At 45.3% G+C, this 7,850-nt stretch overlaps 1 protein-coding gene across 6 annotated transcripts in view; it reads left to right on the top strand.

The window, feature by feature from the left end:
- The first annotated feature begins 3,236 nt into the window (after positions 1-3,236).
- Positions 3,237-7,850, top strand: part of KDM4C (lysine demethylase 4C) — a 260,269-nt gene continuing 255,655 nt past the window's right edge. For 4 of the 6 annotated variants that reach the window (XR_012657889.1, XM_075078323.1, XM_075078326.1 and 1 more), the window contains exon 1: positions 3,237-3,438. The gene's annotated coding sequence lies outside the window, so the exon portion shown is untranslated. Of the gene's footprint in view, positions 3,439-3,732; positions 3,824-7,850 lie in introns of those variants that run through there. The other 2 variants (XM_075078327.1, XM_075078324.1) reach the window with 2 other exon arrangements.

Genomic DNA, 7,850 nt, shown 5'->3' with positions numbered 1-7,850 from the left:
TGTAGTCTGCAGAACATATATGATGTTACACTGCTAAATTACACACTAGTCATTAAACATACAGGCTACAGAAAGTTTGGGTCAGGATTGCATTCAAACAGCCAGCACTCACGTCCTGACTTATAACTCAATGCAGTAAAACAGAAACTGCAGGAACCTGCACAGCCTGGACTATAACATCAGAACATGGCAAAACCTGTCTTATTGCCAACGGCGTCTCTGCTTTCGGCTAGCAGCGCTTTGCTTCTTGTGTTTGCTGCCATCTAATGTGCCTTAAGTAGTATTGCAGTGGAATTCTACGGAGAACTTTTTCTGCCTCAAAAGTGACCATACTTTAGCTAGCTGTGCTACTGTCATATCAAGCAAACAAGCTGCTTACAATTCTGAAAAGATTTCTTAGTATTATTGCTACACGATATGGAAGTAACACATATTCAAAACCAAAATTGATATATTCTGCACCAACTGGGTGAAATACCATGCTTGTGTCTGGTTTTTGGCTTCCCAGCATTTGAAAGACATGACATACTTAAACAAGTCCAGTGGAAGGCCACGAGATTGTCAGGGGCTGGAGGATATGACATATGAGGTGCAGTTCAGGGTGCTGGGTTTGTTTAGCCTTAAGAGGACAAGGCTTCAGGGTGATCTTATTGCTGTCCACCATTACCTAGTGGGAGGACACAGAAACGGTGGAGCCTCCTTGGAGACACACAGTGACAGGACACCACCAACATATGTACCGCAATACAGTAATTTCAGATTATATTAATTAAAACAGTTTTCACCGTGAGTGGTACAACACTGAAAGAGGTACCCAGAGGTGTAATGGAAAACAAATGGGTAACTTAACTTAAACAGACATCAATTACTCAAACAGGAGTGGCTTCTGACCTCTCCCAAGGGGGGTGAAAGAGGGAAGGTACACTACCATACAGCAGCAGAAATGCCATTTTTTAGTCAGAAGCTTGTGCTACCTAGATACTATGTCAGCAACTTAGAACAAAGGTGAGGGAACTTATGGGTTACAGCCTTTTTTCTTAGTGGTTGTGGTCACATGACCGGGGGTTTGTTACTGGCCAACACTAACCGAAAGACATAGCCCAAAACACGAAAGGCAAGAAGAAAGTGCAGAAAAGCTTACTTAAACCTCAGTAAGAAAAAAAATTCTTCATGCCATATAGAACATGCTAGCAAATTCACAGGAGCTTTGAGATGAACCCACCAAAGCCAATCAGTGAGCACTGAAAGCCCTGTGCCAGAGCAGTTTAATAAAGCTAAAGTATTGATCTATTGACCATGGGTAGCTACATAACTATTCTGAAGAAGGGCAGTGTCCTTACTTCCATCTAGCAAGACAGAGGTGCTAAGCTACTGGCATTGAAACATGGTGTCAAGGAAGTTTTCCATAGCTGCAGCATGAGGAGGATGAATGCTCTCAGACCACCCACCTGCACCCTCAGCCCGTGACTTGGGAGTGCAGAGCCAGTGGCACTGAGAGGTGTGTGCTTTGGCACCACTGTAACACACTCCAGGCATAGAATACCAGATGAGGGGAGGTGCTGATGCAGTACTTGCAGGAGTCACTGCTGTAGTTTCTGTTCAACAAGTACTTGGCATGAATCTTAGAGATCATATTTGAAAACAATCCTCAGTCATCCATCTTTTGTGCTTTATAATTGAACCAATGAGCAGAGAACAAACTGAATGAGAAACTGCATTCAACTGCACTGTTTTCCCCGTAAGCATTAAATAAACCTTTTCTTCATCCCCCCCCAATGGCTTGAGGAAGAAGGCGAACAACTTCCTCTCTTTCTCCTAACTTCTACTCAGCGAAACAAAACTCCTTTCCTTATGCAGATGAGGACGACTCCTTTCAGACATTGCTGGACATAGTGGTGCTGTACAGAGCTATTTAAAGATACAGTTGCATGCATGTTCCTGGGACTGAAAATATACTGTACACAGCACTACTATATTTAATGTATAGTACTGTGTCCAAATGACAAAACAACATGAAAGCCTCTGAACACAGCAAAGTTATAGCATTAGATATGTTTATTTTAAAAAAAATAATTCCTGTATTTCGAGGTACTGAAAAAAAGTCTTTGGCACTTCAAATTCAGGTGTAAAGCAAGACTTGGTTTAATGTAATAGGCATGCTTGAAGAATCACGTCTAAAAAGGACTTGTCCTTTAGTTATCTTCTAGTCATTTTTCACTACTTTCTTAAACATTGCAACCAGAAGCTAAAATGAAAGATAAACAAAATTACTGATTAATAAGAAAATCAAAGCATCTCATGCAGTCAAAAAAAGAAGACTGATTTATTTTAGCAGCAACCAGAACAGTCAAAAATCACACTGTACCATGGCACTTTAGAAAGTAAACGCACGACATAAAGCACTGCGGGGCTTAAGTCACTAAACGCAACATTTGAGTTTTAGAAAGAAAATCACAGTCATACAGCATACTGACCGATAACGGACATGACAACCTAGAAGAGGTGAGGATAACCAGGTTGACCTAGCCTGCTTGCTCTGACAGACGCACCATCCCTATGGACTGGAGCGGCCGGGTCTGTTAAGGATCATTGAGGTTAACAGACTGGCTTTGCTCGTCGGCTTAGGGCTTGTGCTCTCCCCGCGGGTTTCCCGGTGGGTGGAAGGCAAGGTCAGCTCCCCGTTGCAGAGCGGGCGTGGCTGAGGGGCTGCTGGGGCAGGACGCAGGCAGAGCCCGCACAGCCGGACGGCGGGAGAGCAGCCGCCAGCCCCCCGCAGCAGCTCCTCCGGCACACCGCTCACCGCAGACACGGCCGGGCCGGGCCCGAGCCCTGCGGAGCGGGCGGCGGAGGCCGCCGGCACCACCTGCGCCCCGGCATCCCCGCCCTGCCCCCGGCGGCCGTTAACAGCCCCAACCGCCACCGCCGCAGCGGCCCCCCTCCGGTACCGCCCCGCCCCGCCCCGCGCCAGGTGACCACACCCGGGGCGCGAGCCCCCCCCACGTGACCGCCGCGTGACTCCCCACTCGTCCCGCGGCCGTCCCGCCTTGCGGCGCGGGCCGTCCCGCCCGGAAGCACCAGCGGCGCCGCCCGCTCTTCGCAACGTGACGCGAGCGGCGCTCCTCCGTCACGTGTTCTTCCACCTCTCCCCCTCCTCCCCCCCGCGGGGGCCTCCACTCGTTCCCCGTGCGCGCATGCGTGGGCGGCAGCTGTCACCGGCGCGGGGAGCGGGGCGTCCCGCGGGCGCGGGGAGGAGGAAGCGCCCTGGGGCAGCGGGGAGGCGGTGGCGGCGGCGCGGGAGAGGGGAGAGGGGAGCAGCAGCAGCAGCAGCAGCAGCAGCAGCAGCGAGCGAACCTGTACTGCCGCCGTACCCCCATCCTCCTTCCTCCTCTTCCTCGTCTTCCTGTGGCTGCGGCTGCCCGCTTAACCCTCTCCGGACAGGTGCGGGGCGAGCTCCGGGGCGGGCCGGGCGGCGGCGGCGGGTTTGGGGAGGGGAGGTGTGGGTCGAGCACCGTCGGCTCGGGGGGAGGGCGCGGGGCGTGCAGGGGCCGGGGGCGAGCGGGAGGGCAGGGCAGGGGAGGGGAGGGGCGGTGAGGCGGGGCCGGGGGAAGCGAGGTTGGAGCGGAGCCGAGCCGTGGGGGCGCGGCGGGGCAGCGGCTGGCCGAGTCGGCGGCGGCGGGGCTGGCCGGGCCGGAGGGGTCGGGTCCGCGGAGCCGGGACACCCCTCCGCCGGGAGGGAGCCGGCTGGGGTGCGAGGCGGAGGGAGCTTGGCGTTGCGAACGAGTGGATGGTGGCCGGGGCCGAGCTGTGGAAACGAAACCGGCAGGTGTCGGAAAAATCCATAGATCGCGTTGCCGCCTGCGAGCGGCCGTTCTGGGCCAGGGCGGTCGGGGGAAGCTCCCCGCGAGGCCGAGGGATTCCCCGGGGGGTGGCGGCCCGTGGGTGGGCAGGATGAGACAGCCTCACCTCCCCCGGTGCCTCCCTGGGCTCTGGCGGCATTCTGCGGGCTCTCCGGAAAGCCTCTCTTCCTCGCCGAGCACACCGGCGTGGGTACAGCTCCTTCCTCGCTGCGTGTCCTTACCGCATTCCTGAAATTAACAATTGTAAAGTGCTAGAAAAGGACCCTAAGGGTGTCTTCCAAGCAAAACACTCATTTAAACGCCCGTGCCACGTGTGCCTGCCTGTGGCTGTAGTGCTCCAGGCTTTCAGAGCCGGTTTCGGGATCAGGGCTTTATGTTAATAGTCCTCTGTTGTTGAGCTTTCCCCTGCAGTTCATTTTAACTGGCAACCTGAAATGAGAAGTGCGCTTTCTGCTAGGCTAACTGTGTTAGGAAAAATACCAAGTGTCTGTGTGTTTACAAAGGTTGATGCTAGCTCAGCGTAAACGGCATTTTTTTTTTTTTTTGTATTATTGAACTGCAGAGTTATGATTCTTTGCGATCTTTTCTGAGACATTAGGAACGGCAGCAACGGAAGTTACCTGGTGGCTACGAAACCAGCAGTTTTTAAGCTGAAAGACTTTTCACAAAAAAGAAACTTACCGGCAGCCTCATGCAGGCTGTTTTATGTCACCCTACAATGTTTTTGTTTTTTGTTCACAACCTTAATGAACCAAGAATGTGAAAATGACTGTGGCATGAAATCTGTCTTGGGCTTTACGCTTATTTTTTCCTTGAACTGTGATAATGAGCTGATTGTATTGCTTCACTGAAGTACCTTCCGAACACAAGACGATGGAAAACACAGGCGGTATTTGCTTTTCAGTGCTTGAAATGAGGGTAAACTGAACCACTGCCAGTCATGCTTATCTTACTCTTAAGTTCGGTTTGGAGTGGTGCTGATCTTATTGATTGCGAGCAAGTGATGGTTTTCTTTTAGCTAAGTGCAGATACAGATGTGTGTAAGAGCAATTTCCTTTCTGGGGACCCACCCAGGAAACAATACGTCTCATCCAAATAGGTAGACATGATTAAATAGCCGTTGGATGAGAGCTAGAGCCAGTGTGTATGAGGGAAAAACCTTTAGTCAGTGTTTGATTAAAAAAAAAAATTTATTTGGTCTGATTTTTTTAAATGGTAAATACGAAATAGAAAAAAATTCAAGTCCTATATATTTTAGACCTTAAGTATTCAGGAGTATTGAGTACAGAATTTTGTATCTCTTGACCTGATTTCTAAATTAACCAGGTAAACAGTTCTGCACCAAATCTAAATACACAATTACCACAGTAATGCATTCAGATGAGAAAACTATGTTGTCAACTGCTAATTTTTAGAATCTTCCTCAGCTATTACGAACAAGCATGTAATTATTAAAAAAATGGTGATTGCATACCTAACTTTATTAAAAAATATGAAATTGAATAGATTTCAGACTTTCTTAGTTTAAACAGGTCTCGACTGGTCTAATACTTAGTTTTGCAGTTAATTCACTCTGGAGTTTTCAGGTTTTTTCTGTAGGTGTCTCTTGCTGGGATGTGTTTAATCAGCATGATGCTGAACAGAATGTGACTGGGGTATATGGTGGTGTCAGTTTTGGTGAAATTTGTTTTATGAAGGTGGTATTTTTATCCTGCTATCCCCCAACATAAATAAAAAAATGCCCAATACATTTTGAAACACATTTTTAGTATACATGGAGCTTCAAAGGGAGCATGTTTTACTGTAATTTTGCTAATACAAGATATTTTCTTTGAATAATCACATGAATGGTTCAAATGGTTCTGAAATATTAAGATTTTAATACTTACCCATTAAAAAATCTGCGTAGTGACTTGATAGCTTAATATTTCATATCTAAAAACAAATAAGTGATCTGTTGAGTTGTTTTCTTGATTTTCATTTAGATTCATAGACTGACTCATAAGATATTTCAAAGAAATTCAATATTTTATAATTGGAAGATAGTAATTGTTGTGTAATCAAATCACATAACGAAGGCGTTCATAACAAGTTGCTGATCAGAAGTCCAGAGTGCGTAATAAACTCTTATTGTAGTTTTGGTATATAAAGAGTTAGGGTGTACTTCAGATTTCTTAGGTGGCATTGAATATCATAAATCATTCTGTTGTAGGCTTGCATTTTGCTGCAACTTTATTTCATCTGTTTAGAATTGTGGAGTTATGCTTAGTGGGTAAGTTTTTAGCTTTGTCCACGTGAGTAGTCCTGCTGCTGAGTTTTGCAAGCGCTCATATTTATCCTTAATTCTGTTCGCATCTAACATTTGTGGGACAGTATACCCTAAAAACTGAGGGCAAAATGTGTAAACAAAAGGTCAGAAAAATTTTCAGGATTTATTTTAAGGTGTTAAAATTGCAAGAGTTAAAATTCAAAGCACGTCTTCTGAAGACTGAATATTGAAAAAAATTTCACTGTCTAATCAGCTTAACTTTCTCAGGCATGAAAAGATACTTCATTGACTGTTGCAGATATCATAGGGGAACTTCACAAACAAAATATGGTCCAGTTCCTTTGAGACATTTCTGGCTGTAAAATGTAGAATTCCTCAATGGAGGCTGTTGTGATTTAGCTCAGTAGATATATGATTTCCTGCTGGGTTTTTTCTAATAAATTAAAATGCTAGTTATTAGCAGGTAGCTTGTCTCTCGGGAGACCTACGTAAGCACTCCTGTTCATAATAAATGCTGTATGACAAAAATTATTGTGCTGGGTTAGGTTTTGTTTCATTTTCACAGTTTATTTTTTTTGCTTAAAACATAATTTATAAGCTGCTAAAATGGTAAAGGAACCTATGGCTTTGGAGCTGGATAATTTGTTTATAATCATAAACCATTTTGAAAGAGAGCAATTTTGATTTAAAACTAAAATTAAAATTGGGGAAATGTGTAGAAGTCTGTAAACTGAGCTATGAATAAAGGTATAGAAGTAAAAGAGTTTAAGAAACTCCCTAAGTTTTACAATTCAAACTCTTCATGTTTGGGTTTGATTTCAGATATGAGTATTTGGAGTACTTGATTTGAATAAATGATGACATTTCAAAACTGAGATCAGTAAAATTATATAAAATTTGGAAAAATATTAGGTATTAATAGAGGAAAAACTTTTTCTTCAGTGATTTGTTGCCTTCAGGGTTGTGGATATGGCTTATGTTTGAGTTGGTGAAGCTTCTAAGATCACAGTGTTCTTTTGTTGTCCCTGTGGACATCTCTTCTGGATTTATTGAGATAAAAATCTTTGTGGGTTCCTACTGTACAAATGCAAGACATATAGTTTACTTTTTATTGAACTTTTTGCATTGCAAAGTAATATGACATGCTAGAGCTGCAAGTTCTACAGAGGTACAATGTTGATTCTTTTTTCTTGCTCCTTCCTTCTGTTATAATATTGTGGATTAAAGCCCTGTGTGGTTCCCAGTTACCAGTTTGTGAGTTCATTTTAAGTGGTCTGCCTCTGGTATTAAATGGTAAGCCATTTCAGTGCACTGTGGTCAGTTTGGAGTGAGGAGGCTTTTGATGCTTTCGCTGCTGCTGTGAATATTATAGCAGACCACAGAAGCGCAGTATTACTACACTGGGCATGTGCTTTTTGGTCATGTGGTTCCCTTTAGGGTGTATACTTTTCAGTCCTAACAGCAGGAAGAGATGATGTGCATGGCTCTTCCCTAGCCACTAGGTACTGGGTCTATGATAATTTAGAAAAAGGTGTAAGGGCAGGGGAATTGCATGATGTCTTTGAATTATAAAATCTTTTATGAGAGGGGAGTTTAGTAGTAGCTAGACCTCATCACAGGTACAGAAATATAGTTTCGGGTGTGCCATAAGCAGCTTTGAGGGGGAAGAGTACATATTTCTGTTCCTCAGGTTATACTAATTTGTGGGTTGGTTTTTTCTTTCT

The sequence above is a fragment of the Phalacrocorax aristotelis genome, chromosome Z (assembly GCF_949628215.1).
Source record: "Phalacrocorax aristotelis chromosome Z, bGulAri2.1, whole genome shotgun sequence".
Classification (NCBI taxonomy): Eukaryota; Metazoa; Chordata; class Aves; order Suliformes; family Phalacrocoracidae; genus Phalacrocorax; species Phalacrocorax aristotelis.
The sequence above is the reverse complement of the archived record's forward strand: the minus strand, read 5'-3'. Positions and strand labels throughout refer to the sequence as shown.